General features: G+C 49.8%; 41 non-coding genes across 41 annotated transcripts; all 41 read left to right on the forward strand.

The window, feature by feature from the left end:
- The first annotated feature begins 312 nt into the window (after window positions 1–312).
- On the forward strand, window positions 313–385 carry Trnaf-gaa (transfer RNA phenylalanine (anticodon GAA)). The gene has a single exon. It is a non-coding gene; the product is annotated as a tRNA-Phe (tRNA).
- A 539-nt stretch (window positions 386–924) lies between these two features.
- Trnak-uuu (transfer RNA lysine (anticodon UUU)) lies at window positions 925–997 on the forward strand. Its single transcript has one exon. It is a non-coding gene; the product is annotated as a tRNA-Lys (tRNA).
- A 138-nt stretch (window positions 998–1,135) lies between these two features.
- On the forward strand, window positions 1,136–1,217 carry Trnas-cga (transfer RNA serine (anticodon CGA)). The gene has a single exon. It is a non-coding gene; the product is annotated as a tRNA-Ser (tRNA).
- Window positions 1,218–1,919: 702 nt separating this feature from the next.
- On the forward strand, window positions 1,920–2,001 carry Trnas-uga (transfer RNA serine (anticodon UGA)). The gene has a single exon. It is a non-coding gene; the product is annotated as a tRNA-Ser (tRNA).
- Window positions 2,002–2,591: 590 nt separating this feature from the next.
- Window positions 2,592–2,664, forward strand: Trnaf-gaa (transfer RNA phenylalanine (anticodon GAA)). Its single transcript has one exon. It is a non-coding gene; the product is annotated as a tRNA-Phe (tRNA).
- Window positions 2,665–3,203: 539 nt separating this feature from the next.
- Trnak-uuu (transfer RNA lysine (anticodon UUU)) lies at window positions 3,204–3,276 on the forward strand. Its single transcript has one exon. It is a non-coding gene; the product is annotated as a tRNA-Lys (tRNA).
- Window positions 3,277–3,414: 138 nt separating this feature from the next.
- Window positions 3,415–3,496, forward strand: Trnas-cga (transfer RNA serine (anticodon CGA)). The gene has a single exon. It is a non-coding gene; the product is annotated as a tRNA-Ser (tRNA).
- A 702-nt stretch (window positions 3,497–4,198) lies between these two features.
- Window positions 4,199–4,280, forward strand: Trnas-uga (transfer RNA serine (anticodon UGA)). The gene has a single exon. It is a non-coding gene; the product is annotated as a tRNA-Ser (tRNA).
- A 590-nt stretch (window positions 4,281–4,870) lies between these two features.
- Window positions 4,871–4,943, forward strand: Trnaf-gaa (transfer RNA phenylalanine (anticodon GAA)). The gene has a single exon. It is a non-coding gene; the product is annotated as a tRNA-Phe (tRNA).
- A 539-nt stretch (window positions 4,944–5,482) lies between these two features.
- Window positions 5,483–5,555, forward strand: Trnak-uuu (transfer RNA lysine (anticodon UUU)). Its single transcript has one exon. It is a non-coding gene; the product is annotated as a tRNA-Lys (tRNA).
- Window positions 5,556–5,693: 138 nt separating this feature from the next.
- Trnas-cga (transfer RNA serine (anticodon CGA)) lies at window positions 5,694–5,775 on the forward strand. Its single transcript has one exon. It is a non-coding gene; the product is annotated as a tRNA-Ser (tRNA).
- Window positions 5,776–6,477: 702 nt separating this feature from the next.
- Window positions 6,478–6,559, forward strand: Trnas-uga (transfer RNA serine (anticodon UGA)). Its single transcript has one exon. It is a non-coding gene; the product is annotated as a tRNA-Ser (tRNA).
- Window positions 6,560–7,149: 590 nt separating this feature from the next.
- On the forward strand, window positions 7,150–7,222 carry Trnaf-gaa (transfer RNA phenylalanine (anticodon GAA)). Its single transcript has one exon. It is a non-coding gene; the product is annotated as a tRNA-Phe (tRNA).
- A 539-nt stretch (window positions 7,223–7,761) lies between these two features.
- Trnak-uuu (transfer RNA lysine (anticodon UUU)) lies at window positions 7,762–7,834 on the forward strand. The gene has a single exon. It is a non-coding gene; the product is annotated as a tRNA-Lys (tRNA).
- Window positions 7,835–7,972: 138 nt separating this feature from the next.
- On the forward strand, window positions 7,973–8,054 carry Trnas-cga (transfer RNA serine (anticodon CGA)). The gene has a single exon. It is a non-coding gene; the product is annotated as a tRNA-Ser (tRNA).
- A 702-nt stretch (window positions 8,055–8,756) lies between these two features.
- Window positions 8,757–8,838, forward strand: Trnas-uga (transfer RNA serine (anticodon UGA)). The gene has a single exon. It is a non-coding gene; the product is annotated as a tRNA-Ser (tRNA).
- Window positions 8,839–9,428: 590 nt separating this feature from the next.
- Window positions 9,429–9,501, forward strand: Trnaf-gaa (transfer RNA phenylalanine (anticodon GAA)). Its single transcript has one exon. It is a non-coding gene; the product is annotated as a tRNA-Phe (tRNA).
- Window positions 9,502–10,040: 539 nt separating this feature from the next.
- Trnak-uuu (transfer RNA lysine (anticodon UUU)) lies at window positions 10,041–10,113 on the forward strand. Its single transcript has one exon. It is a non-coding gene; the product is annotated as a tRNA-Lys (tRNA).
- Window positions 10,114–10,251: 138 nt separating this feature from the next.
- On the forward strand, window positions 10,252–10,333 carry Trnas-cga (transfer RNA serine (anticodon CGA)). The gene has a single exon. It is a non-coding gene; the product is annotated as a tRNA-Ser (tRNA).
- Window positions 10,334–11,035: 702 nt separating this feature from the next.
- Window positions 11,036–11,117, forward strand: Trnas-uga (transfer RNA serine (anticodon UGA)). The gene has a single exon. It is a non-coding gene; the product is annotated as a tRNA-Ser (tRNA).
- Window positions 11,118–11,707: 590 nt separating this feature from the next.
- Window positions 11,708–11,780, forward strand: Trnaf-gaa (transfer RNA phenylalanine (anticodon GAA)). The gene has a single exon. It is a non-coding gene; the product is annotated as a tRNA-Phe (tRNA).
- Window positions 11,781–12,319: 539 nt separating this feature from the next.
- On the forward strand, window positions 12,320–12,392 carry Trnak-uuu (transfer RNA lysine (anticodon UUU)). Its single transcript has one exon. It is a non-coding gene; the product is annotated as a tRNA-Lys (tRNA).
- Window positions 12,393–12,530: 138 nt separating this feature from the next.
- On the forward strand, window positions 12,531–12,612 carry Trnas-cga (transfer RNA serine (anticodon CGA)). Its single transcript has one exon. It is a non-coding gene; the product is annotated as a tRNA-Ser (tRNA).
- A 702-nt stretch (window positions 12,613–13,314) lies between these two features.
- Trnas-uga (transfer RNA serine (anticodon UGA)) lies at window positions 13,315–13,396 on the forward strand. The gene has a single exon. It is a non-coding gene; the product is annotated as a tRNA-Ser (tRNA).
- A 590-nt stretch (window positions 13,397–13,986) lies between these two features.
- On the forward strand, window positions 13,987–14,059 carry Trnaf-gaa (transfer RNA phenylalanine (anticodon GAA)). Its single transcript has one exon. It is a non-coding gene; the product is annotated as a tRNA-Phe (tRNA).
- A 539-nt stretch (window positions 14,060–14,598) lies between these two features.
- Trnak-uuu (transfer RNA lysine (anticodon UUU)) lies at window positions 14,599–14,671 on the forward strand. Its single transcript has one exon. It is a non-coding gene; the product is annotated as a tRNA-Lys (tRNA).
- Window positions 14,672–14,809: 138 nt separating this feature from the next.
- On the forward strand, window positions 14,810–14,891 carry Trnas-cga (transfer RNA serine (anticodon CGA)). Its single transcript has one exon. It is a non-coding gene; the product is annotated as a tRNA-Ser (tRNA).
- A 702-nt stretch (window positions 14,892–15,593) lies between these two features.
- Window positions 15,594–15,675, forward strand: Trnas-uga (transfer RNA serine (anticodon UGA)). The gene has a single exon. It is a non-coding gene; the product is annotated as a tRNA-Ser (tRNA).
- Window positions 15,676–16,265: 590 nt separating this feature from the next.
- Window positions 16,266–16,338, forward strand: Trnaf-gaa (transfer RNA phenylalanine (anticodon GAA)). The gene has a single exon. It is a non-coding gene; the product is annotated as a tRNA-Phe (tRNA).
- Window positions 16,339–16,877: 539 nt separating this feature from the next.
- On the forward strand, window positions 16,878–16,950 carry Trnak-uuu (transfer RNA lysine (anticodon UUU)). The gene has a single exon. It is a non-coding gene; the product is annotated as a tRNA-Lys (tRNA).
- Window positions 16,951–17,088: 138 nt separating this feature from the next.
- Trnas-cga (transfer RNA serine (anticodon CGA)) lies at window positions 17,089–17,170 on the forward strand. The gene has a single exon. It is a non-coding gene; the product is annotated as a tRNA-Ser (tRNA).
- Window positions 17,171–17,872: 702 nt separating this feature from the next.
- On the forward strand, window positions 17,873–17,954 carry Trnas-uga (transfer RNA serine (anticodon UGA)). Its single transcript has one exon. It is a non-coding gene; the product is annotated as a tRNA-Ser (tRNA).
- A 590-nt stretch (window positions 17,955–18,544) lies between these two features.
- On the forward strand, window positions 18,545–18,617 carry Trnaf-gaa (transfer RNA phenylalanine (anticodon GAA)). The gene has a single exon. It is a non-coding gene; the product is annotated as a tRNA-Phe (tRNA).
- Window positions 18,618–19,156: 539 nt separating this feature from the next.
- On the forward strand, window positions 19,157–19,229 carry Trnak-uuu (transfer RNA lysine (anticodon UUU)). Its single transcript has one exon. It is a non-coding gene; the product is annotated as a tRNA-Lys (tRNA).
- Window positions 19,230–19,367: 138 nt separating this feature from the next.
- Trnas-cga (transfer RNA serine (anticodon CGA)) lies at window positions 19,368–19,449 on the forward strand. Its single transcript has one exon. It is a non-coding gene; the product is annotated as a tRNA-Ser (tRNA).
- Window positions 19,450–20,151: 702 nt separating this feature from the next.
- On the forward strand, window positions 20,152–20,233 carry Trnas-uga (transfer RNA serine (anticodon UGA)). The gene has a single exon. It is a non-coding gene; the product is annotated as a tRNA-Ser (tRNA).
- A 590-nt stretch (window positions 20,234–20,823) lies between these two features.
- Window positions 20,824–20,896, forward strand: Trnaf-gaa (transfer RNA phenylalanine (anticodon GAA)). Its single transcript has one exon. It is a non-coding gene; the product is annotated as a tRNA-Phe (tRNA).
- Window positions 20,897–21,435: 539 nt separating this feature from the next.
- Trnak-uuu (transfer RNA lysine (anticodon UUU)) lies at window positions 21,436–21,508 on the forward strand. The gene has a single exon. It is a non-coding gene; the product is annotated as a tRNA-Lys (tRNA).
- A 138-nt stretch (window positions 21,509–21,646) lies between these two features.
- Window positions 21,647–21,728, forward strand: Trnas-cga (transfer RNA serine (anticodon CGA)). The gene has a single exon. It is a non-coding gene; the product is annotated as a tRNA-Ser (tRNA).
- Window positions 21,729–22,430: 702 nt separating this feature from the next.
- Window positions 22,431–22,512, forward strand: Trnas-uga (transfer RNA serine (anticodon UGA)). Its single transcript has one exon. It is a non-coding gene; the product is annotated as a tRNA-Ser (tRNA).
- Window positions 22,513–23,103: 591 nt separating this feature from the next.
- Trnaf-gaa (transfer RNA phenylalanine (anticodon GAA)) lies at window positions 23,104–23,176 on the forward strand. Its single transcript has one exon. It is a non-coding gene; the product is annotated as a tRNA-Phe (tRNA).
- Window positions 23,177–23,473: the final 297 nt, after the last annotated feature.

Genomic DNA, 23,473 nt, shown 5'->3' on the forward strand with positions numbered 1-23,473 from the left:
GTGTATCTGCTAGATACTGCCTCTCATACGGTGGAGAGACTCACTCCTTCTTGTGTCTCGTTCTCCGCACACGAGTTGCCCCTGGCATCGATATAGCACGGGTTTTCTAGCGTCAGCGAAGTCAATATTACACGAATCGAGTCGACATGTTTGCTTGTTACGATGACGGAAGAAGAAGAAATGTGTGTGGAACTTCACTGCATCGGCTGCTCGCCTTTCAGCGCCCCTGTGTCTTATCAGACGAAGGTGACTGTGAAATTGGCAACGAGGCAGAGGTTAACGAACACATGCAAATGGCAACCTTCGACGTCAGCCGAAATAGCTCAGTTGGGAGAGCGTTAGACTGAAGATCTAAAGGTCACTGGTTCGATCCCGGGTTTCGGCAGGTATTCGTTTTGATGCGACGCCAATGGAATTACTCTGCGTTTGTGATAATGCAACTACCGCTGACAACAAAAATGACTCTCTCCTGTAGCTGTTCTGGTTGTCTAGTGCATGCCATAAGAGGAACTCACTAGACAACTAACTCCCCTAGAAGCAAAAGAATTAAAAATATCCTACCGACTGCATTCCTTTTTCTGTGTCAGGTGGTGAAGAACGTCTTCAACGGAACCGTGAAATGAGCGAAAGCGTGGGAAACATTGCATTCGAAATGCTTGTGAATTTTCCAATTGCCCAGTGAGTGTCGACAAAACACGTAAATTCTCTGCTCCGACGTATGAGGCGTAACAACTAGTGCAATTTGTTGTTGCATCGTGTGCCAGCAGTCTTCGAGAGTGTGTTACGAGCTTAGCGTGATAAGTTTGTAGACAGCATGTAGGCGACGTTTTATTAGTAACGGCCCCATACAGCGATTGCACAACAGTAAAGGACATGAGTCAATGTATAGTTGTGCATTGTGGGAGGTTTTGCAGCCTCGTCTGAGCCCGGATAGCTCAGTTGGTAGAGCATTAGGCTTTTAACCTAAGGGTCCAGGGTTCAAGGCCCCGTCGAGGCGGAAATTTTAACACTTTGGTAGCGATTCGTCTGGTAGCGGTGGAAACGCTACGGAAAATAATGCAGTTACGCCGTTTACTGACACCACAGTGCTTTAAACGGTAGCAGTTGCATGTGTCGGGAGAACACCGCGCTAACGGCAGTCGTGGCCGAGTGGTTAAGGCGTCTGACTCGAAATCAGATTCCCTCTGGGAGCGTAGGTTCGAATCCTACCGGCTGCGTGCGATTTTGCGTACAGAGGAGCAAACATTTTCGCACACATGTGACATGCGTGGGCGAATGCGGGTGCAAACCAGTGACGCCATTCTCAACAAGACGAAAATTTCCGTTTTAAGAATACTGAGTTTTCGCGACGACCGCTGCTTACTGTGGCTATCGGTTCACCTCACACTGACACTGACGCTGGGACTGCAGAAAGCCGTCGCTGAGATCGTGAGTTCACAGATGTGCTCGAAAGTGATGGACAGAGCGAACATTTCATTTTCTTTTTAAGAATCGCAATTTCCATCACTCGAGTGCGGCCAAAGCAGTGGTGCAGCGTTTCTTTTCTTAAGATCTCGCAGCTGCTTGGAGGTATGTCGATCGTTTTAAGACGACAGAAAACTAGCGTCAGCGGTGCGTCAGTGGGAAGTCGGTGAAGTCGCCATCGGAGCCATAAGCCAGTAATTACGACATACGAATCACTCGCGCACCGCGCAGCTGTACGATAATGCTCGTGCGTGGGCCCGCATAGCTGAGTCGGTAGAGCGCTAGGTTTTCAACCAAAGGGTCCTGGGTTCAAGTCCCTGTCTGGGCGAAAATTAATACACTTTCGTAACGGCTAATGGAAACCCTACAGAAAAGAGTGAGGCCACGCCGTTTTCTGCCATCAGATTGCTTCTAAAGATGGCGGTTTCAGTTGTCGGGAGTCGCTTCCGCCACCGGCAGTCGTGGCCGAGTGGTTAAGGCGTCTGACTTGAAATCAGATTCCCTCTGGGAGCGTAGGTTCGAGTCCTGCCGACTGCGAAAATTTTCTCGCTCTCAAAAGGCGGACGTTCAGCTGCATCCTAGCAGTTGCGTCACTACTAAACACGTGGGTCACCAGCAATGTGCAGTGCTATTTGATCCAGGGCGCAGCGTTACAGTCGCGCCCAGAAGCCGCAGCTCATCTCCGCGTCTCACAGCCGTCCACCTGGTGTTAGTACAAGTGTCGCCTCACTGGGCAGTGCAGATGTGTCCATTTTAGCTTGCAGACGATGACGTGTAGCAATTTATGAGCTAACGCAAGTCGTATGTTTTACCGTGTGTATCTGCTAGATACTGCCTCTCATACGGTGGAGAGACTCACTCCTTCTTGTGTCTCGTTCTCCGCACACGAGTTGCCCCTGGCATCGATATAGCACGGGTTTTCTAGCGTCAGCGAAGTCAATATTACACGAATCGAGTCGACATGTTTGCTTGTTACGATGACGGAAGAAGAAGAAATGTGTGTGGAACTTCACTGCATCGGCTGCTCGCCTTTCAGCGCCCCTGTGTCTTATCAGACGAAGGTGACTGTGAAATTGGCAACGAGGCAGAGGTTAACGAACACATGCAAATGGCAACCTTCGACGTCAGCCGAAATAGCTCAGTTGGGAGAGCGTTAGACTGAAGATCTAAAGGTCACTGGTTCGATCCCGGGTTTCGGCAGGTATTCGTTTTGATGCGACGCCAATGGAATTACTCTGCGTTTGTGATAATGCAACTACCGCTGACAACAAAAATGACTCTCTCCTGTAGCTGTTCTGGTTGTCTAGTGCATGCCATAAGAGGAACTCACTAGACAACTAACTCCCCTAGAAGCAAAAGAATTAAAAATATCCTACCGACTGCGTTCCTTTTTCTGTGTCAGGTGGTGAAGAACGTCTTCAACGGAACCGTGAAATGAGCGAAAGCGTGGGAAACATTGCATTCGAAATGCTTGTGAATTTTCCAATTGCCCAGTGAGTGTCGACAAAACACGTAAATTCTCTGCTCCGACGTATGAGGCGTAACAACTAGTGCAATTTGTTGTTGCATCGTGTGCCAGCAGTCTTCGAGAGTGTGTTACGAGCTTAGCGTGATAAGTTTGTAGACAGCATGTAGGCGACGTTTTATTAGTAACGGCCCCATACAGCGATTGCACAACAGTAAAGGACATGAGTCAATGTATAGTTGTGCATTGTGGGAGGTTTTGCAGCCTCGTCTGAGCCCGGATAGCTCAGTTGGTAGAGCATTAGGCTTTTAACCTAAGGGTCCAGGGTTCAAGGCCCCGTCGAGGCGGAAATTTTAACACTTTGGTAGCGATTCGTCTGGTAGCGGTGGAAACGCTACGGAAAATAATGCAGTTACGCCGTTTACTGACACCACAGTGCTTTAAACGGTAGCAGTTGCATGTGTCGGGAGAACACCGCGCTAACGGCAGTCGTGGCCGAGTGGTTAAGGCGTCTGACTCGAAATCAGATTCCCTCTGGGAGCGTAGGTTCGAATCCTACCGGCTGCGTGCGATTTTGCGTACAGAGGAGCAAACATTTTCGCACACATGTGACATGCGTGGGCGAATGCGGGTGCAAACCAGTGACGCCATTCTCAACAAGACGAAAATTTCCGTTTTAAGAATACTGAGTTTTCGCGACGACCGCTGCTTACTGTGGCTATCGGTTCACCTCACACTGACACTGACGCTGGGACTGCAGAAAGCCGTCGCTGAGATCGTGAGTTCACAGATGTGCTCGAAAGTGATGGACAGAGCGAACATTTCATTTTCTTTTTAAGAATCGCAATTTCCATCACTCGAGTGCGGCCAAAGCAGTGGTGCAGCGTTTCTTTTCTTAAGATCTCGCAGCTGCTTGGAGGTATGTCGATCGTTTTAAGACGACAGAAAACTAGCGTCAGCGGTGCGTCAGTGGGAAGTCGGTGAAGTCGCCATCGGAGCCATAAGCCAGTAATTACGACATACGAATCACTCGCGCACCGCGCAGCTGTACGATAATGCTCGTGCGTGGGCCCGCATAGCTGAGTCGGTAGAGCGCTAGGTTTTCAACCAAAGGGTCCTGGGTTCAAGTCCCTGTCTGGGCGAAAATTAATACACTTTCGTAACGGCTAATGGAAACCCTACAGAAAAGAGTGAGGCCACGCCGTTTTCTGCCATCAGATTGCTTCTAAAGATGGCGGTTTCAGTTGTCGGGAGTCGCTTCCGCCACCGGCAGTCGTGGCCGAGTGGTTAAGGCGTCTGACTTGAAATCAGATTCCCTCTGGGAGCGTAGGTTCGAGTCCTGCCGACTGCGAAAATTTTCTCGCTCTCAAAAGGCGGACGTTCAGCTGCATCCTAGCAGTTGCGTCACTACTAAACACGTGGGTCACCAGCAATGTGCAGTGCTATTTGATCCAGGGCGCAGCGTTACAGTCGCGCCCAGAAGCCGCAGCTCATCTCCGCGTCTCACAGCCGTCCACCTGGTGTTAGTACAAGTGTCGCCTCACTGGGCAGTGCAGATGTGTCCATTTTAGCTTGCAGACGATGACGTGTAGCAATTTATGAGCTAACGCAAGTCGTATGTTTTACCGTGTGTATCTGCTAGATACTGCCTCTCATACGGTGGAGAGACTCACTCCTTCTTGTGTCTCGTTCTCCGCACACGAGTTGCCCCTGGCATCGATATAGCACGGGTTTTCTAGCGTCAGCGAAGTCAATATTACACGAATCGAGTCGACATGTTTGCTTGTTACGATGACGGAAGAAGAAGAAATGTGTGTGGAACTTCACTGCATCGGCTGCTCGCCTTTCAGCGCCCCTGTGTCTTATCAGACGAAGGTGACTGTGAAATTGGCAACGAGGCAGAGGTTAACGAACACATGCAAATGGCAACCTTCGACGTCAGCCGAAATAGCTCAGTTGGGAGAGCGTTAGACTGAAGATCTAAAGGTCACTGGTTCGATCCCGGGTTTCGGCAGGTATTCGTTTTGATGCGACGCCAATGGAATTACTCTGCGTTTGTGATAATGCAACTACCGCTGACAACAAAAATGACTCTCTCCTGTAGCTGTTCTGGTTGTCTAGTGCATGCCATAAGAGGAACTCACTAGACAACTAACTCCCCTAGAAGCAAAAGAATTAAAAATATCCTACCGACTGCATTCCTTTTTCTGTGTCAGGTGGTGAAGAACGTCTTCAACGGAACCGTGAAATGAGCGAAAGCGTGGGAAACATTGCATTCGAAATGCTTGTGAATTTTCCAATTGCCCAGTGAGTGTCGACAAAACACGTAAATTCTCTGCTCCGACGTATGAGGCGTAACAACTAGTGCAATTTGTTGTTGCATCGTGTGCCAGCAGTCTTCGAGAGTGTGTTACGAGCTTAGCGTGATAAGTTTGTAGACAGCATGTAGGCGACGTTTTATTAGTAACGGCCCCATACAGCGATTGCACAACAGTAAAGGACATGAGTCAATGTATAGTTGTGCATTGTGGGAGGTTTTGCAGCCTCGTCTGAGCCCGGATAGCTCAGTTGGTAGAGCATTAGGCTTTTAACCTAAGGGTCCAGGGTTCAAGGCCCCGTCGAGGCGGAAATTTTAACACTTTGGTAGCGATTCGTCTGGTAGCGGTGGAAACGCTACGGAAAATAATGCAGTTACGCCGTTTACTGACACCACAGTGCTTTAAACGGTAGCAGTTGCATGTGTCGGGAGAACACCGCGCTAACGGCAGTCGTGGCCGAGTGGTTAAGGCGTCTGACTCGAAATCAGATTCCCTCTGGGAGCGTAGGTTCGAATCCTACCGGCTGCGTGCGATTTTGCGTACAGAGGAGCAAACATTTTCGCACACATGTGACATGCGTGGGCGAATGCGGGTGCAAACCAGTGACGCCATTCTCAACAAGACGAAAATTTCCGTTTTAAGAATACTGAGTTTTCGCGACGACCGCTGCTTACTGTGGCTATCGGTTCACCTCACACTGACACTGACGCTGGGACTGCAGAAAGCCGTCGCTGAGATCGTGAGTTCACAGATGTGCTCGAAAGTGATGGACAGAGCGAACATTTCATTTTCTTTTTAAGAATCGCAATTTCCATCACTCGAGTGCGGCCAAAGCAGTGGTGCAGCGTTTCTTTTCTTAAGATCTCGCAGCTGCTTGGAGGTATGTCGATCGTTTTAAGACGACAGAAAACTAGCGTCAGCGGTGCGTCAGTGGGAAGTCGGTGAAGTCGCCATCGGAGCCATAAGCCAGTAATTACGACATACGAATCACTCGCGCACCGCGCAGCTGTACGATAATGCTCGTGCGTGGGCCCGCATAGCTGAGTCGGTAGAGCGCTAGGTTTTCAACCAAAGGGTCCTGGGTTCAAGTCCCTGTCTGGGCGAAAATTAATACACTTTCGTAACGGCTAATGGAAACCCTACAGAAAAGAGTGAGGCCACGCCGTTTTCTGCCATCAGATTGCTTCTAAAGATGGCGGTTTCAGTTGTCGGGAGTCGCTTCCGCCACCGGCAGTCGTGGCCGAGTGGTTAAGGCGTCTGACTTGAAATCAGATTCCCTCTGGGAGCGTAGGTTCGAGTCCTGCCGACTGCGAAAATTTTCTCGCTCTCAAAAGGCGGACGTTCAGCTGCATCCTAGCAGTTGCGTCACTACTAAACACGTGGGTCACCAGCAATGTGCAGTGCTATTTGATCCAGGGCGCAGCGTTACAGTCGCGCCCAGAAGCCGCAGCTCATCTCCGCGTCTCACAGCCGTCCACCTGGTGTTAGTACAAGTGTCGCCTCACTGGGCAGTGCAGATGTGTCCATTTTAGCTTGCAGACGATGACGTGTAGCAATTTATGAGCTAACGCAAGTCGTATGTTTTACCGTGTGTATCTGCTAGATACTGCCTCTCATACGGTGGAGAGACTCACTCCTTCTTGTGTCTCGTTCTCCGCACACGAGTTGCCCCTGGCATCGATATAGCACGGGTTTTCTAGCGTCAGCGAAGTCAATATTACACGAATCGAGTCGACATGTTTGCTTGTTACGATGACGGAAGAAGAAGAAATGTGTGTGGAACTTCACTGCATCGGCTGCTCGCCTTTCAGCGCCCCTGTGTCTTATCAGACGAAGGTGACTGTGAAATTGGCAACGAGGCAGAGGTTAACGAACACATGCAAATGGCAACCTTCGACGTCAGCCGAAATAGCTCAGTTGGGAGAGCGTTAGACTGAAGATCTAAAGGTCACTGGTTCGATCCCGGGTTTCGGCAGGTATTCGTTTTGATGCGACGCCAATGGAATTACTCTGCGTTTGTGATAATGCAACTACCGCTGACAACAAAAATGACTCTCTCCTGTAGCTGTTCTGGTTGTCTAGTGCATGCCATAAGAGGAACTCACTAGACAACTAACTCCCCTAGAAGCAAAAGAATTAAAAATATCCTACCGACTGCATTCCTTTTTCTGTGTCAGGTGGTGAAGAACGTCTTCAACGGAACCGTGAAATGAGCGAAAGCGTGGGAAACATTGCATTCGAAATGCTTGTGAATTTTCCAATTGCCCAGTGAGTGTCGACAAAACACGTAAATTCTCTGCTCCGACGTATGAGGCGTAACAACTAGTGCAATTTGTTGTTGCATCGTGTGCCAGCAGTCTTCGAGAGTGTGTTACGAGCTTAGCGTGATAAGTTTGTAGACAGCATGTAGGCGACGTTTTATTAGTAACGGCCCCATACAGCGATTGCACAACAGTAAAGGACATGAGTCAATGTATAGTTGTGCATTGTGGGAGGTTTTGCAGCCTCGTCTGAGCCCGGATAGCTCAGTTGGTAGAGCATTAGGCTTTTAACCTAAGGGTCCAGGGTTCAAGGCCCCGTCGAGGCGGAAATTTTAACACTTTGGTAGCGATTCGTCTGGTAGCGGTGGAAACGCTACGGAAAATAATGCAGTTACGCCGTTTACTGACACCACAGTGCTTTAAACGGTAGCAGTTGCATGTGTCGGGAGAACACCGCGCTAACGGCAGTCGTGGCCGAGTGGTTAAGGCGTCTGACTCGAAATCAGATTCCCTCTGGGAGCGTAGGTTCGAATCCTACCGGCTGCGTGCGATTTTGCGTACAGAGGAGCAAACATTTTCGCACACATGTGACATGCGTGGGCGAATGCGGGTGCAAACCAGTGACGCCATTCTCAACAAGACGAAAATTTCCGTTTTAAGAATACTGAGTTTTCGCGACGACCGCTGCTTACTGTGGCTATCGGTTCACCTCACACTGACACTGACGCTGGGACTGCAGAAAGCCGTCGCTGAGATCGTGAGTTCACAGATGTGCTCGAAAGTGATGGACAGAGCGAACATTTCATTTTCTTTTTAAGAATCGCAATTTCCATCACTCGAGTGCGGCCAAAGCAGTGGTGCAGCGTTTCTTTTCTTAAGATCTCGCAGCTGCTTGGAGGTACGTCGATCGTTTTAAGACGACAGAAAACTAGCGTCAGCGGTGCGTCAGTGGGAAGTCGGTGAAGTCGCCATCGGAGCCATAAGCCAGTAATTACGACATACGAATCACTCGCGCACCGCGCAGCTGTACGATAATGCTCGTGCGTGGGCCCGCATAGCTGAGTCGGTAGAGCGCTAGGTTTTCAACCAAAGGGTCCTGGGTTCAAGTCCCTGTCTGGGCGAAAATTAATACACTTTCGTAACGGCTAATGGAAACCCTACAGAAAAGAGTGAGGCCACGCCGTTTTCTGCCATCAGATTGCTTCTAAAGATGGCGGTTTCAGTTGTCGGGAGTCGCTTCCGCCACCGGCAGTCGTGGCCGAGTGGTTAAGGCGTCTGACTTGAAATCAGATTCCCTCTGGGAGCGTAGGTTCGAGTCCTGCCGACTGCGAAAATTTTCTCGCTCTCAAAAGGCGGACGTTCAGCTGCATCCTAGCAGTTGCGTCACTACTAAACACGTGGGTCACCAGCAATGTGCAGTGCTATTTGATCCAGGGCGCAGCGTTACAGTCGCGCCCAGAAGCCGCAGCTCATCTCCGCGTCTCACAGCCGTCCACCTGGTGTTAGTACAAGTGTCGCCTCACTGGGCAGTGCAGATGTGTCCATTTTAGCTTGCAGACGATGACGTGTAGCAATTTATGAGCTAACGCAAGTCGTATGTTTTACCGTGTGTATCTGCTAGATACTGCCTCTCATACGGTGGAGAGACTCACTCCTTCTTGTGTCTCGTTCTCCGCACACGAGTTGCCCCTGGCATCGATATAGCACGGGTTTTCTAGCGTCAGCGAAGTCAATATTACACGAATCGAGTCGACATGTTTGCTTGTTACGATGACGGAAGAAGAAGAAATGTGTGTGGAACTTCACTGCATCGGCTGCTCGCCTTTCAGCGCCCCTGTGTCTTATCAGACGAAGGTGACTGTGAAATTGGCAACGAGGCAGAGGTTAACGAACACATGCAAATGGCAACCTTCGACGTCAGCCGAAATAGCTCAGTTGGGAGAGCGTTAGACTGAAGATCTAAAGGTCCCTGGTTCGATCCCGGGTTTCGGCAGGTATTCGTTTTGATGCGACGCCAATGGAATTACTCTGCGTTTGTGATAATGCAACTACCGCTGACAACAAAAATGACTCTCTCCTGTAGCTGTTCTGGTTGTCTAGTGCATGCCATAAGAGGAACTCACTAGACAACTAACTCCCCTAGAAGCAAAAGAATTAAAAATATCCTACCGACTGCATTCCTTTTTCTGTGTCAGGTGGTGAAGAACGTCTTCAACGGAACCGTGAAATGAGCGAAAGCGTGGGAAACATTGCATTCGAAATGCTTGTGAATTTTCCAATTGCCCAGTGAGTGTCGACAAAACACGTAAATTCTCTGCTCCGACGTATGAGGCGTAACAACTAGTGCAATTTGTTGTTGCATCGTGTGCCAGCAGTCTTCGAGAGTGTGTTACGAGCTTAGCGTGATAAGTTTGTAGACAGCATGTAGGCGACGTTTTATTAGTAACGGCCCCATACAGCGATTGCACAACAGTAAAGGACATGAGTCAATGTATAGTTGTGCATTGTGGGAGGTTTTGCAGCCTCGTCTGAGCCCGGATAGCTCAGTTGGTAGAGCATTAGGCTTTTAACCTAAGGGTCCAGGGTTCAAGGCCCCGTCGAGGCGGAAATTTTAACACTTTGGTAGCGATTCGTCTGGTAGCGGTGGAAACGCTACGGAAAATAATGCAGTTACGCCGTTTACTGACACCACAGTGCTTTAAACGGTAGCAGTTGCATGTGTCGGGAGAACACCGCGCTAACGGCAGTCGTGGCCGAGTGGTTAAGGCGTCTGACTCGAAATCAGATTCCCTCTGGGAGCGTAGGTTCGAATCCTACCGGCTGCGTGCGATTTTGCGTACAGAGGAGCAAACATTTTCGCACACATGTGACATGCGTGGGCGAATGCGGGTGCAAACCAGTGACGCCATTCTCAACAAGACGAAAATTTCCGTTTTAAGAATACTGAGTTTTCGCGACGACCGCTGCTTACTGTGGCTATCGGTTCACCTCACACTGACACTGACGCTGGGACTGCAGAAAGCCGTCGCTGAGATCGTGAGTTCACAGATGTGCTCGAAAGTGATGGACAGAGCGAACATTTCATTTTCTTTTTAAGAATCGCAATTTCCATCACTCGAGTGCGGCCAAAGCAGTGGTGCAGCGTTTCTTTTCTTAAGATCTCGCAGCTGCTTGGAGGTACGTCGATCGTTTTAAGACGACAGAAAACTAGCGTCAGCGGTGCGTCAGTGGGAAGTCGGTGAAGTCGCCATCGGAGCCATAAGCCAGTAATTACGACATACGAATCACTCGCGCACCGCGCAGCTGTACGATAATGCTCGTGCGTGGGCCCGCATAGCTGAGTCGGTAGAGCGCTAGGTTTTCAACCAAAGGGTCCTGGGTTCAAGTCCCTGTCTGGGCGAAAATTAATACACTTTCGTAACGGCTAATGGAAACCCTACAGAAAAGAGTGAGGCCACGCCGTTTTCTGCCATCAGATTGCTTCTAAAGATGGCGGTTTCAGTTGTCGGGAGTCGCTTCCGCCACCGGCAGTCGTTGCCGAGTGGTTAAGGCGTCTGACTTGAAATCAGATTCCCTCTGGGAGCGTAGGTTCGAGTCCTGCCGACTGCGAAAATTTTCTCGCTCTCAAAAGGCGGACGTTCAGCTGCATCCTAGCAGTTGCGTCACTACTAAACACGTGGGTCACCAGCAATGTGCAGTGCTATTTGATCCAGGGCGCAGCGTTACAGTCGCGCCCAGAAGCCGCAGCTCATCTCCGCGTCTCACAGCCGTCCACCTGGTGTTAGTACAAGTGTCGCCTCACTGGGCAGTGCAGATGTGTCCATTTTAGCTTGCAGACGATGACGTGTAGCAATTTATGAGCTAACGCAAGTCGTATGTTTTACCGTGTGTATCTGCTAGATACTGCCTCTCATACGGTGGAGAGACTCACTCCTTCTTGTGTCTCGTTCTCCGCACACGAGTTGCCCCTGGCATCGATATAGCACGGGTTTTCTAGCGTCAGCGAAGTCAATATTACACGAATCGAGTCGACATGTTTGCTTGTTACGATGACGGAAGAAGAAGAAATGTGTGTGGAACTTCACTGCATCGGCTGCTCGCCTTTCAGCGCCCCTGTGTCTTATCAGACGAAGGTGACTGTGAAATTGGCAACGAGGCAGAGGTTAACGAACACATGCAAATGGCAACCTTCGACGTCAGCCGAAATAGCTCAGTTGGGAGAGCGTTAGACTGAAGATCTAAAGGTCCCTGGTTCGATCCCGGGTTTCGGCAGGTATTCGTTTTGATGCGACGCCAATGGAATTACTCTGCGTTTGTGATAATGCAACTACCGCTGACAACAAAAATGACTCTCTCCTGTAGCTGTTCTGGTTGTCTAGTGCATGCCATAAGAGGAACTCACTAGACAACTAACTCCCCTAGAAGCAAAAGAATTAAAAATATCCTACCGACTGCATTCCTTTTTCTGTGTCAGGTGGTGAAGAACGTCTTCAACGGAACCGTGAAATGAGCGAAAGCGTGGGAAACATTGCATTCGAAATGCTTGTGAATTTTCCAATTGCCCAGTGAGTGTCGACAAAACACGTAAATTCTCTGCTCCGACGTATGAGGCGTAACAACTAGTGCAATTTGTTGTTGCATCGTGTGCCAGCAGTCTTCGAGAGTGTGTTACGAGCTTAGCGTGATAAGTTTGTAGACAGCATGTAGGCGACGTTTTATTAGTAACGGCCCCATACAGCGATTGCACAACAGTAAAGGACATGAGTCAATGTATAGTTGTGCATTGTGGGAGGTTTTGCAGCCTCGTCTGAGCCCGGATAGCTCAGTTGGTAGAGCATTAGGCTTTTAACCTAAGGGTCCAGGGTTCAAGGCCCCGTCGAGGCGGAAATTTTAACACTTTGGTAGCGATTCGTCTGGTAGCGGTGGAAACGCTACGGAAAATAATGCAGTTACGCCGTTTACTGACACCACAGTGCTTTAAACGGTAGCAGTTGCATGTGTCGGGAGAACACCGCGCTAACGGCAGTCGTGGCCGAGTGGTTAAGGCGTCTGACTCGAAATCAGATTCCCTCTGGGAGCGTAGGTTCGAATCCTACCGGCTGCGTGCGATTTTGCGTACAGAGGAGCAAACATTTTCGCACACATGTGACATGCGTGGGCGAATGCGGGTGCAAACCAGTGACGCCATTCTCAACAAGACGAAAATTTCCGTTTTAAGAATACTGAGTTTTCGCGACGACCGCTGCTTACTGTGGCTATCGGTTCACCTCACACTGACACTGACGCTGGGACTGCAGAAAGCCGTCGCTGAGATCGTGAGTTCACAGATGTGCTCGAAAGTGATGGACAGAGCGAACATTTCATTTTCTTTTTAAGAATCGCAATTTCCATCACTCGAGTGCGGCCAAAGCAGTGGTGCAGCGTTTCTTTTCTTAAGATCTCGCAGCTGCTTGGAGGTATGTCGATCGTTTTAAGACGACAGAAAACTAGCGTCAGCGGTGCGTCAGTGGGAAGTCGGTGAAGTCGCCATCGGAGCCATAAGCCAGTAATTACGACATACGAATCACTCGCGCACCGCGCAGCTGTACGATAATGCTCGTGCGTGGGCCCGCATAGCTGAGTCGGTAGAGCGCTAGGTTTTCAACCAAAGGGTCCTGGGTTCAAGTCCCTGTCTGGGCGAAAATTAATACACTTTCGTAACGGCTAATGGAAACCCTACAGAAAAGAGTGAGGCCACGCCGTTTTCTGCCATCAGATTGCTTCTAAAGATGGCGGTTTCAGTTGTCGGGAGTCGCTTCCGCCACCGGCAGTCGTGGCCGAGTGGTTAAGGCGTCTGACTTGAAATCAGATTCCCTCTGGGAGCGTAGGTTCGAGTCCTGCCGACTGCGAAAATTTTCTCGCTCTCAAAAGGCGGACGTTCAGCTGCATCCTAGCAGTTGCGTCACTACTAAACACGTGGGTCACCAGCAATGTGCAGTGCTATTTGATCCAGGGCGCAGCGTTACAGTCGCGCCCAGAAGCCGCAGCTCATCTCCGCGTCTCACAGCCGTCCACCTGGTGTTAGTACAAGTGTCGCCTCACTGGGCAGTGCAGATGTGTCCATTTTAGCTTGCAGACGATGACGTGTAGCAATTTATGAGCTAACGCAAGTCGTATGTTTTACCGTGTGTATCTGCTAGATACTGCCTCTCATACGGTGGAGAGACTCACTCCTTCTTGTGTCTCGTTCTCCGCACACGAGTTGCCCCTGGCATCGATATAGCACGGGTTTTCTAGCGTCAGCGAAGTCAATATTACACGAATCGAGTCGACATGTTTGCTTGTTACGATGACGGAAGAAGAAGAAATGTGTGTGGAACTTCACTGCATCGGCTGCTCGCCTTTCAGCGCCCCTGTGTCTTATCAGACGAAGGTGACTGTGAAATTGGCAACGAGGCAGAGGTTAACGAACACATGCAAATGGCAACCTTCGACGTCAGCCGAAATAGCTCAGTTGGGAGAGCGTTAGACTGAAGATCTAAAGGTCCCTGGTTCGATCCCGGGTTTCGGCAGGTATTCGTTTTGATGCGACGCCAATGGAATTACTCTGCGTTTGTGATAATGCAACTACCGCTGACAACAAAAATGACTCTCTCCTGTAGCTGTTCTGGTTGTCTAGTGCATGCCATAAGAGGAACTCACTAGACAACTAACTCCCCTAGAAGCAAAAGAATTAAAAATATCCTACCGACTGCATTCCTTTTTCTGTGTCAGGTGGTGAAGAACGTCTTCAACGGAACCGTGAAATGAGCGAAAGCGTGGGAAACATTGCATTCGAAATGCTTGTGAATTTTCCAATTGCCCAGTGAGTGTCGACAAAACACGTAAATTCTCTGCTCCGACGTATGAGGCGTAACAACTAGTGCAATTTGTTGTTGCATCGTGTGCCAGCAGTCTTCGAGAGTGTGTTACGAGCTTAGCGTGATAAGTTTGTAGACAGCATGTAGGCGACGTTTTATTAGTAACGGCCCCATACAGCGATTGCACAACAGTAAAGGACATGAGTCAATGTATAGTTGTGCATTGTGGGAGGTTTTGCAGCCTCGTCTGAGCCCGGATAGCTCAGTTGGTAGAGCATTAGGCTTTTAACCTAAGGGTCCAGGGTTCAAGGCCCCGTCGAGGCGGAAATTTTAACACTTTGGTAGCGATTCGTCTGGTAGCGGTGGAAACGCTACGGAAAATAATGCAGTTACGCCGTTTACTGACACCACAGTGCTTTAAACGGTAGCAGTTGCATGTGTCGGGAGAACACCGCGCTAACGGCAGTCGTGGCCGAGTGGTTAAGGCGTCTGACTCGAAATCAGATTCCCTCTGGGAGCGTAGGTTCGAATCCTACCGGCTGCGTGCGATTTTGCGTACAGAGGAGCAAACATTTTCGCACACATGTGACATGCGTGGGCGAATGCGGGTGCAAACCAGTGACGCCATTCTCAACAAGACGAAAATTTCCGTTTTAAGAATACTGAGTTTTCGCGACGACCGCTGCTTACTGTGGCTATCGGTTCACCTCACACTGACACTGACGCTGGGACTGCAGAAAGCCGTCGCTGAGATCGTGAGTTCACAGATGTGCTCGAAAGTGATGGACAGAGCGAACATTTCATTTTCTTTTTAAGAATCGCAATTTCCATCACTCGAGTGCGGCCAAAGCAGTGGTGCAGCGTTTCTTTTCTTAAGATCTCGCAGCTGCTTGGAGGTATGTCGATCGTTTTAAGACGACAGAAAACTAGCGTCAGCGGTGCGTCAGTGGGAAGTCGGTGAAGTCGCCATCGGAGCCATAAGCCAGTAATTACGACATACGAATCACTCGCGCACCGCGCAGCTGTACGATAATGCTCGTGCGTGGGCCCGCATAGCTGAGTCGGTAGAGCGCTAGGTTTTCAACCAAAGGGTCCTGGGTTCAAGTCCCTGTCTGGGCGAAAATTAATACACTTTCGTAACGGCTAATGGAAACCCTACAGAAAAGAGTGAGGCCACGCCGTTTTCTGCCATCAGATTGCTTCTAAAGATGGCGGTTTCAGTTGTCGGGAGTCGCTTCCGCCACCGGCAGTCGTGGCCGAGTGGTTAAGGCGTCTGACTTGAAATCAGATTCCCTCTGGGAGCGTAGGTTCGAGTCCTGCCGACTGCGAAAATTTTCTCGCTCTCAAAAGGCGGACGTTCAGCTGCATCCTAGCAGTTGCGTCACTACTAAACACGTGGGTCACCAGCAATGTGCAGTGCTATTTGATCCAGGGCGCAGCGTTACAGTCGCGCCCAGAAGCCGCAGCTCATCTCCGCGTCTCACAGCCGTCCACCTGGTGTTAGTACAAGTGTCGCCTCACTGGGCAGTGCAGATGTGTCCATTTTAGCTTGCAGACGATGACGTGTAGCAATTTATGAGCTAACGCAAGTCGTATGTTTTACCGTGTGTATCTGCTAGATACTGCCTCTCATACGGTGGAGAGACTCACTCCTTCTTGTGTCTCGTTCTCCGCACACGAGTTGCCCCTGGCATCGATATAGCACGGGTTTTCTAGCGTCAGCGAAGTCAATATTACACGAATCGAGTCGACATGTTTGCTTGTTACGATGACGGAAGAAGAAGAAATGTGTGTGGAACTTCACTGCATCGGCTGCTCGCCTTTCAGCGCCCCTGTGTCTTATCAGACGAAGGTGACTGTGAAATTGGCAACGAGGCAGAGGTTAACGAACACATGCAAATGGCAACCTTCGACGTCAGCCGAAATAGCTCAGTTGGGAGAGCGTTAGACTGAAGATCTAAAGGTCCCTGGTTCGATCCCGGGTTTCGGCAGGTATTCGTTTTGATGCGACGCCAATGGAATTACTCTGCGTTTGTGATAATGCAACTACCGCTGACAACAAAAATGACTCTCTCCTGTAGCTGTTCTGGTTGTCTAGTGCATGCCATAAGAGGAACTCACTAGACAACTAACTCCCCTAGAAGCAAAAGAATTAAAAATATCCTACCGACTGCATTCCTTTTTCTGTGTCAGGTGGTGAAGAACGTCTTCAACGGAACCGTGAAATGAGCGAAAGCGTGGGAAACATTGCATTCGAAATGCTTGTGAATTTTCCAATTGCCCAGTGAGTGTCGACAAAACACGTAAATTCTCTGCTCCGACGTATGAGGCGTAACAACTAGTGCAATTTGTTGTTGCATCGTGTGCCAGCAGTCTTCGAGAGTGTGTTACGAGCTTAGCGTGATAAGTTTGTAGACAGCATGTAGGCGACGTTTTATTAGTAACGGCCCCATACAGCGATTGCACAACAGTAAAGGACATGAGTCAATGTATAGTTGTGCATTGTGGGAGGTTTTGCAGCCTCGTCTGAGCCCGGATAGCTCAGTTGGTAGAGCATTAGGCTTTTAACCTAAGGGTCCAGGGTTCAAGGCCCCGTCGAGGCGGAAATTTTAACACTTTGGTAGCGATTCGTCTGGTAGCGGTGGAAACGCTACGGAAAATAATGCAGTTACGCCGTTTACTGACACCACAGTGCTTTAAACGGTAGCAGTTGCATGTGTCGGGAGAACACCGCGCTAACGGCAGTCGTGGCCGAGTGGTTAAGGCGTCTGACTCGAAATCAGATTCCCTCTGGGAGCGTAGGTTCGAATCCTACCGGCTGCGTGCGATTTTGCGTACAGAGGAGCAAACATTTTCGCACACATGTGACATGCGTGGGCGAATGCGGGTGCAAACCAGTGACGCCATTCTCAACAAGACGAAAATTTCCGTTTTAAGAATACTGAGTTTTCGCGACGACCGCTGCTTACTGTGGCTATCGGTTCACCTCACACTGACACTGACGCTGGGACTGCAGAAAGCCGTCGCTGAGATCGTGAGTTCACAGATGTGCTCGAAAGTGATGGACAGAGCGAACATTTCATTTTCTTTTTAAGAATCGCAATTTCCATCACTCGAGTGCGGCCAAAGCAGTGGTGCAGCGTTTCTTTTCTTAAGATCTCGCAGCTGCTTGGAGGTATGTCGATCGTTTTAAGACGACAGAAAACTAGCGTCAGCGGTGCGTCAGTGGGAAGTCGGTGAAGTCGCCATCGGAGCCATAAGCCAGTAATTACGACATACGAATCACTCGCGCACCGCGCAGCTGTACGATAATGCTCGTGCGTGGGCCCGCATAGCTGAGTCGGTAGAGCGCTAGGTTTTCAACCAAAGGGTCCTGGGTTCAAGTCCCTGTCTGGGCGAAAATTAATACACTTTCGTAACGGCTAATGGAAACCCTACAGAAAAGAGTGAGGCCACGCCGTTTTCTGCCATCAGATTGCTTCTAAAGATGGCGGTTTCAGTTGTCGGGAGTCGCTTCCGCCACCGGCAGTCGTGGCCGAGTGGTTAAGGCGTCTGACTTGAAATCAGATTCCCTCTGGGAGCGTAGGTTCGAGTCCTGCCGACTGCGAAAATTTTCTCGCTCTCAAAAGGCGGACGTTCAGCTGCATCCTAGCAGTTGCGTCACTACTAAACACGTGGGTCACCAGCAATGTGCAGTGCTATTTGATCCAGGGCGCAGCGTTACAGTCGCGCCCAGAAGCCGCAGCTCATCTCCGCGTCTCACAGCCGTCCACCTGGTGTTAGTACAAGTGTCGCCTCACTGGGCAGTGCAGATGTGTCCATTTTAGCTTGCAGACGATGACGTGTAGCAATTTATGAGCTAACGCAAGTCGTATGTTTTACCGTGTGTATCTGCTAGATACTGCCTCTCATACGGTGGAGAGACTCACTCCTTCTTGTGTCTCGTTCTCCGCACACGAGTTGCCCCTGGCATCGATATAGCACGGGTTTTCTAGCGTCAGCGAAGTCAATATTACACGAATCGAGTCGACATGTTTGCTTGTTACGATGACGGAAGAAGAAGAAATGTGTGTGGAACTTCACTGCATCGGCTGCTCGCCTTTCAGCGCCCCTGTGTCTTATCAGACGAAGGTGACTGTGAAATTGGCAACGAGGCAGAGGTTAACGAACACATGCAAATGGCAACCTTCGACGTCAGCCGAAATAGCTCAGTTGGGAGAGCGTTAGACTGAAGATCTAAAGGTCCCTGGTTCGATCCCGGGTTTCGGCAGGTATTCGTTTTGATGCGACGCCAATGGAATTACTCTGCGTTTGTGATAATGCAACTACCGCTGACAACAAAAATGACTCTCTCCTGTAGCTGTTCTGGTTGTCTAGTGCATGCCATAAGAGGAACTCACTAGACAACTAACTCCCCTAGAAGCAAAAGAATTAAAAATATCCTACCGACTGCATTCCTTTTTCTGTGTCAGGTGGTGAAGAACGTCTTCAACGGAACCGTGAAATGAGCGAAAGCGTGGGAAACATTGCATTCGAAATGCTTGTGAATTTTCCAATTGCCCAGTGAGTGTCGACAAAACACGTAAATTCTCTGCTCCGACGTATGAGGCGTAACAACTAGTGCAATTTGTTGTTGCATCGTGTGCCAGCAGTCTTCGAGAGTGTGTTACGAGCTTAGCGTGATAAGTTTGTAGACAGCATGTAGGCGACGTTTTATTAGTAACGGCCCCATACAGCGATTGCACAACAGTAAAGGACATGAGTCAATGTATAGTTGTGCATTGTGGGAGGTTTTGCAGCCTCGTCTGAGCCCGGATAGCTCAGTTGGTAGAGCATTAGGCTTTTAACCTAAGGGTCCAGGGTTCAAGGCCCCGTCGAGGCGGAAATTTTAACACTTTGGTAGCGATTCGTCTGGTAGCGGTGGAAACGCTACGGAAAATAATGCAGTTACGCCGTTTACTGACACCACAGTGCTTTAAACGGTAGCAGTTGCATGTGTCGGGAGAACACCGCGCTAACGGCAGTCGTGGCCGAGTGGTTAAGGCGTCTGACTCGAAATCAGATTCCCTCTGGGAGCGTAGGTTCGAATCCTACCGGCTGCGTGCGATTTTGCGTACAGAGGAGCAAACATTTTCGCACACATGTGACATGCGTGGGCGAATGCGGGTGCAAACCAGTGACGCCATTCTCAACAAGACGAAAATTTCCGTTTTAAGAATACTGAGTTTTCGCGACGACCGCTGCTTACTGTGGCTATCGGTTCACCTCACACTGACACTGACGCTGGGACTGCAGAAAGCCGTCGCTGAGATCGTGAGTTCACAGATGTGCTCGAAAGTGATGGACAGAGCGAACATTTCATTTTCTTTTTAAGAATCGCAATTTCCATCACTCGAGTGCGGCCAAAGCAGTGGTGCAGCGTTTCTTTTCTTAAGATCTCGCAGCTGCTTGGAGGTATGTCGATCGTTTTAAGACGACAGAAAACTAGCGTCAGCGGTGCGTCAGTGGGAAGTCGGTGAAGTCGCCATCGGAGCCATAAGCCAGTAATTACGACATACGAATCACTCGCGCACCGCGCAGCTGTACGATAATGCTCGTGCGTGGGCCCGCATAGCTGAGTCGGTAGAGCGCTAGGTTTTCAACCAAAGGGTCCTGGGTTCAAGTCCCTGTCTGGGCGAAAATTAATACACTTTCGTAACGGCTAATGGAAACCCTACAGAAAAGAGTGAGGCCACGCCGTTTTCTGCCATCAGATTGCTTCTAAAGATGGCGGTTTCAGTTGTCGGGAGTCGCTTCCGCCACCGGCAGTCGTGGCCGAGTGGTTAAGGCGTCTGACTTGAAATCAGATTCCCTCTGGGAGCGTAGGTTCGAGTCCTGCCGACTGCGAAAATTTTCTCGCTCTCAAAAGGCGGACGTTCAGCTGCATCCTAGCAGTTGCGTCACTACTAAACACGTGGGTCACCAGCAATGTGCAGTGCTATTTGATCCAGGGCGCAGCGTTACAGTCGCGCCCAGAAGCCGCAGCTCATCTCCGCGTCTCACAGCCGTCCACCTGGTGTTAGTACAAGTGTCGCCTCACTGGGCAGTGCAGATGTGTCCATTTTAGCTTGCAGACGATGACGTGTAGCAATTTATGAGCTAACGCAAGTCGTATGTTTTACCGTGTGTATCTGCTAGATACTGCCTCTCATACGGTGGAGAGACTCACTCCTTCTTGTGTCTCGTTCTCCGCACACGAGTTGCCCCTGGCATCGATATAGCACGGGTTTTCTAGCGTCAGCGAAGTCAATATTACACGAATCGAGTCGACATGTTTGCTTGTTACGATGACGGAAGAAGAAGAAATGTGTGTGGAACTTCACTGCATCGGCTGCTCGCCTTTCAGCGCCCCTGTGTCTTATCAGACGAAGGTGACTGTGAAATTGGCAACGAGGCAGAGGTTAACGAACACATGCAAATGGCAACCTTCGACGTCAGCCGAAATAGCTCAGTTGGGAGAGCGTTAGACTGAAGATCTAAAGGTCCCTGGTTCGATCCCGGGTTTCGGCAGGTATTCGTTTTGATGCGACGCCAATGGAATTACTCTGCGTTTGTGATAATGCAACTACCGCTGACAACAAAAATGACTCTCTCCTGTAGCTGTTCTGGTTGTCTAGTGCATGCCATAAGAGGAACTCACTAGACAACTAACTCCCCTAGAAGCAAAAGAATTAAAAATATCCTACCGACTGCATTCCTTTTTCTGTGTCAGGTGGTGAAGAACGTCTTCAACGGAACCGTGAAATGAGCGAAAGCGTGGGAAACATTGCATTCGAAATGCTTGTGAATTTTCCAATTGCCCAGTGAGTGTCGACAAAACACGTAAATTCTCTGCTCCGACGTATGAGGCGTAACAACTAGTGCAATTTGTTGTTGCATCGTGTGCCAGCAGTCTTCGAGAGTGTGTTACGAGCTTAGCGTGATAAGTTTGTAGACAGCATGTAGGCGACGTTTTATTAGTAACGGCCCCATACAGCGATTGCACAACAGTAAAGGACATGAGTCAATGTATAGTTGTGCATTGTGGGAGGTTTTGCAGCCTCGTCTGAGCCCGGATAGCTCAGTTGGTAGAGCATTAGGCTTTTAACCTAAGGGTCCAGGGTTCAAGGCCCCGTCGAGGCGGAAATTTTAACACTTTGGTAGCGATTCGTCTGGTAGCGGTGGAAACGCTACGGAAAATAATGCAGTTACGCCGTTTACTGACACCACAGTGCTTTAAACGGTAGCAGTTGCATGTGTCGGGAGAACACCGCGCTAACGGCAGTCGTGGCCGAGTGGTTAAGGCGTCTGACTCGAAATCAGATTCCCTCTGGGAGCGTAGGTTCGAATCCTACCGGCTGCGTGCGATTTTGCGTACAGAGGAGCAAACATTTTCGCACACATGTGACATGCGTGGGCGAATGCGGGTGCAAACCAGTGACGCCATTCTCAACAAGACGAAAATTTCCGTTTTAAGAATACTGAGTTTTCGCGACGACCGCTGCTTACTGTGGCTATCGGTTCACCTCACACTGACACTGACGCTGGGACTGCAGAAAGCCGTCGCTGAGATCGTGAGTTCACAGATGTGCTCGAAAGTGATGGACAGAGCGAACATTTCATTTTCTTTTTAAGAATCGCAATTTCCATCACTCGAGTGCGGCCAAAGCAGTGGTGCAGCGTTTCTTTTCTTAAGATCTCGCAGCTGCTTGGAGGTATGTCGATCGTTTTAAGACGACAGAAAACTAGCGTCAGCGGTGCGTCAGTGGGAAGTCGGTGAAGTCGCCATCGGAGCCATAAGCCAGTAATTACGACATACGAATCACTCGCGCACCGCGCAGCTGTACGATAATGCTCGTGCGTGGGCCCGCATAGCTGAGTCGGTAGAGCGCTAGGTTTTCAACCAAAGGGTCCTGGGTTCAAGTCCCTGTCTGGGCGAAAATTAATACACTTTCGTAACGGCTAATGGAAACCCTACAGAAAAGAGTGAGGCCACGCCGTTTTCTGCCATCAGATTGCTTCTAAAGATGGCGGTTTCAGTTGTCGGGAGTCGCTTCCGCCACCGGCAGTCGTGGCCGAGTGGTTAAGGCGTCTGACTTGAAATCAGATTCCCTCTGGGAGCGTAGGTTCGAGTCCTGCCGACTGCGAAAATTTTCTCGCTCTCAAAAGGCGGACGTTCAGCTGCATCCTAGCAGTTGCGTCACTACTAAACACGTGGGTCACCAGCAATGTGCAGTGCTATTTGATCCAGGGCGCAGCGTTACAGTCGCGCCCAGAAGCCGCAGCTCATCTCCGCGTCTCACAGCCGTCCACCTGGTGTTAGTACAAGTGTCGCCTCACTGGGCAGTGCAGATGTGTCCATTTTAGCTTGCAGACGATGACGTGTAGCAATTTATGAGCTAACGCAAGTCGTATGTTTTACCGTGTGTATCTGCTAGATACTGCCTCTCATACGGTGGAGAGACTCACTCCTTCTTGTGTCTCGTTCTCCGCACACGAGTTGCCCCTGGCATCGATATAGCACGGGTTTTCTAGCGTCAGCGAAGTCAATATTACACGAATCGAGTCGACATGTTTGCTTGTTACGATGACGGAAGAAGAAGAAATGTGTGTGGAACTTCACTGCATCGGCTGCTCGCCTTTCAGCGCCCCTGTGTCTTATCAGACGAAGGTGACTGTGAAAATTGGCAACGAGGCAGAGGTTAACGAACACATGCAAATGGCAACCTTCGACGTCAGCCGAAATAGCTCAGTTGGGAGAGCGTTAGACTGAAGATCTAAAGGTCCCTGGTTCGATCCCGGGTTTCGGCAGGTATTCGTTTTGATGCGACGCCAATGGAATTACTCTGCGTTTGTGATAATGCAACTACCGCTGACAACAAAAATGACTCTCTCCTGTAGCTGTTCTGGTTGTCTAGTGCATGCCATAAGAGGAACTCACTAGACAACTAACTCCCCTAGAAGCAAAAGAATTAAAAATATCCTACCGACTGCATTCCTTTTTCTGTGTCAGGTGGTGAAGAACGTCTTCAACGGAACCGTGAAATGAGCGAAAGCGTGGGAAACATTGCATTCGAAATGCTTGTGAATTTTCCCAATTGCCAGTGA

Source organism: Schistocerca serialis, unplaced genomic scaffold (assembly GCF_023864345.2).
Source record: "Schistocerca serialis cubense isolate TAMUIC-IGC-003099 unplaced genomic scaffold, iqSchSeri2.2 HiC_scaffold_320, whole genome shotgun sequence".
In the NCBI taxonomy this organism is placed as follows: domain Eukaryota; kingdom Metazoa; phylum Arthropoda; class Insecta; order Orthoptera; family Acrididae; genus Schistocerca; species Schistocerca serialis.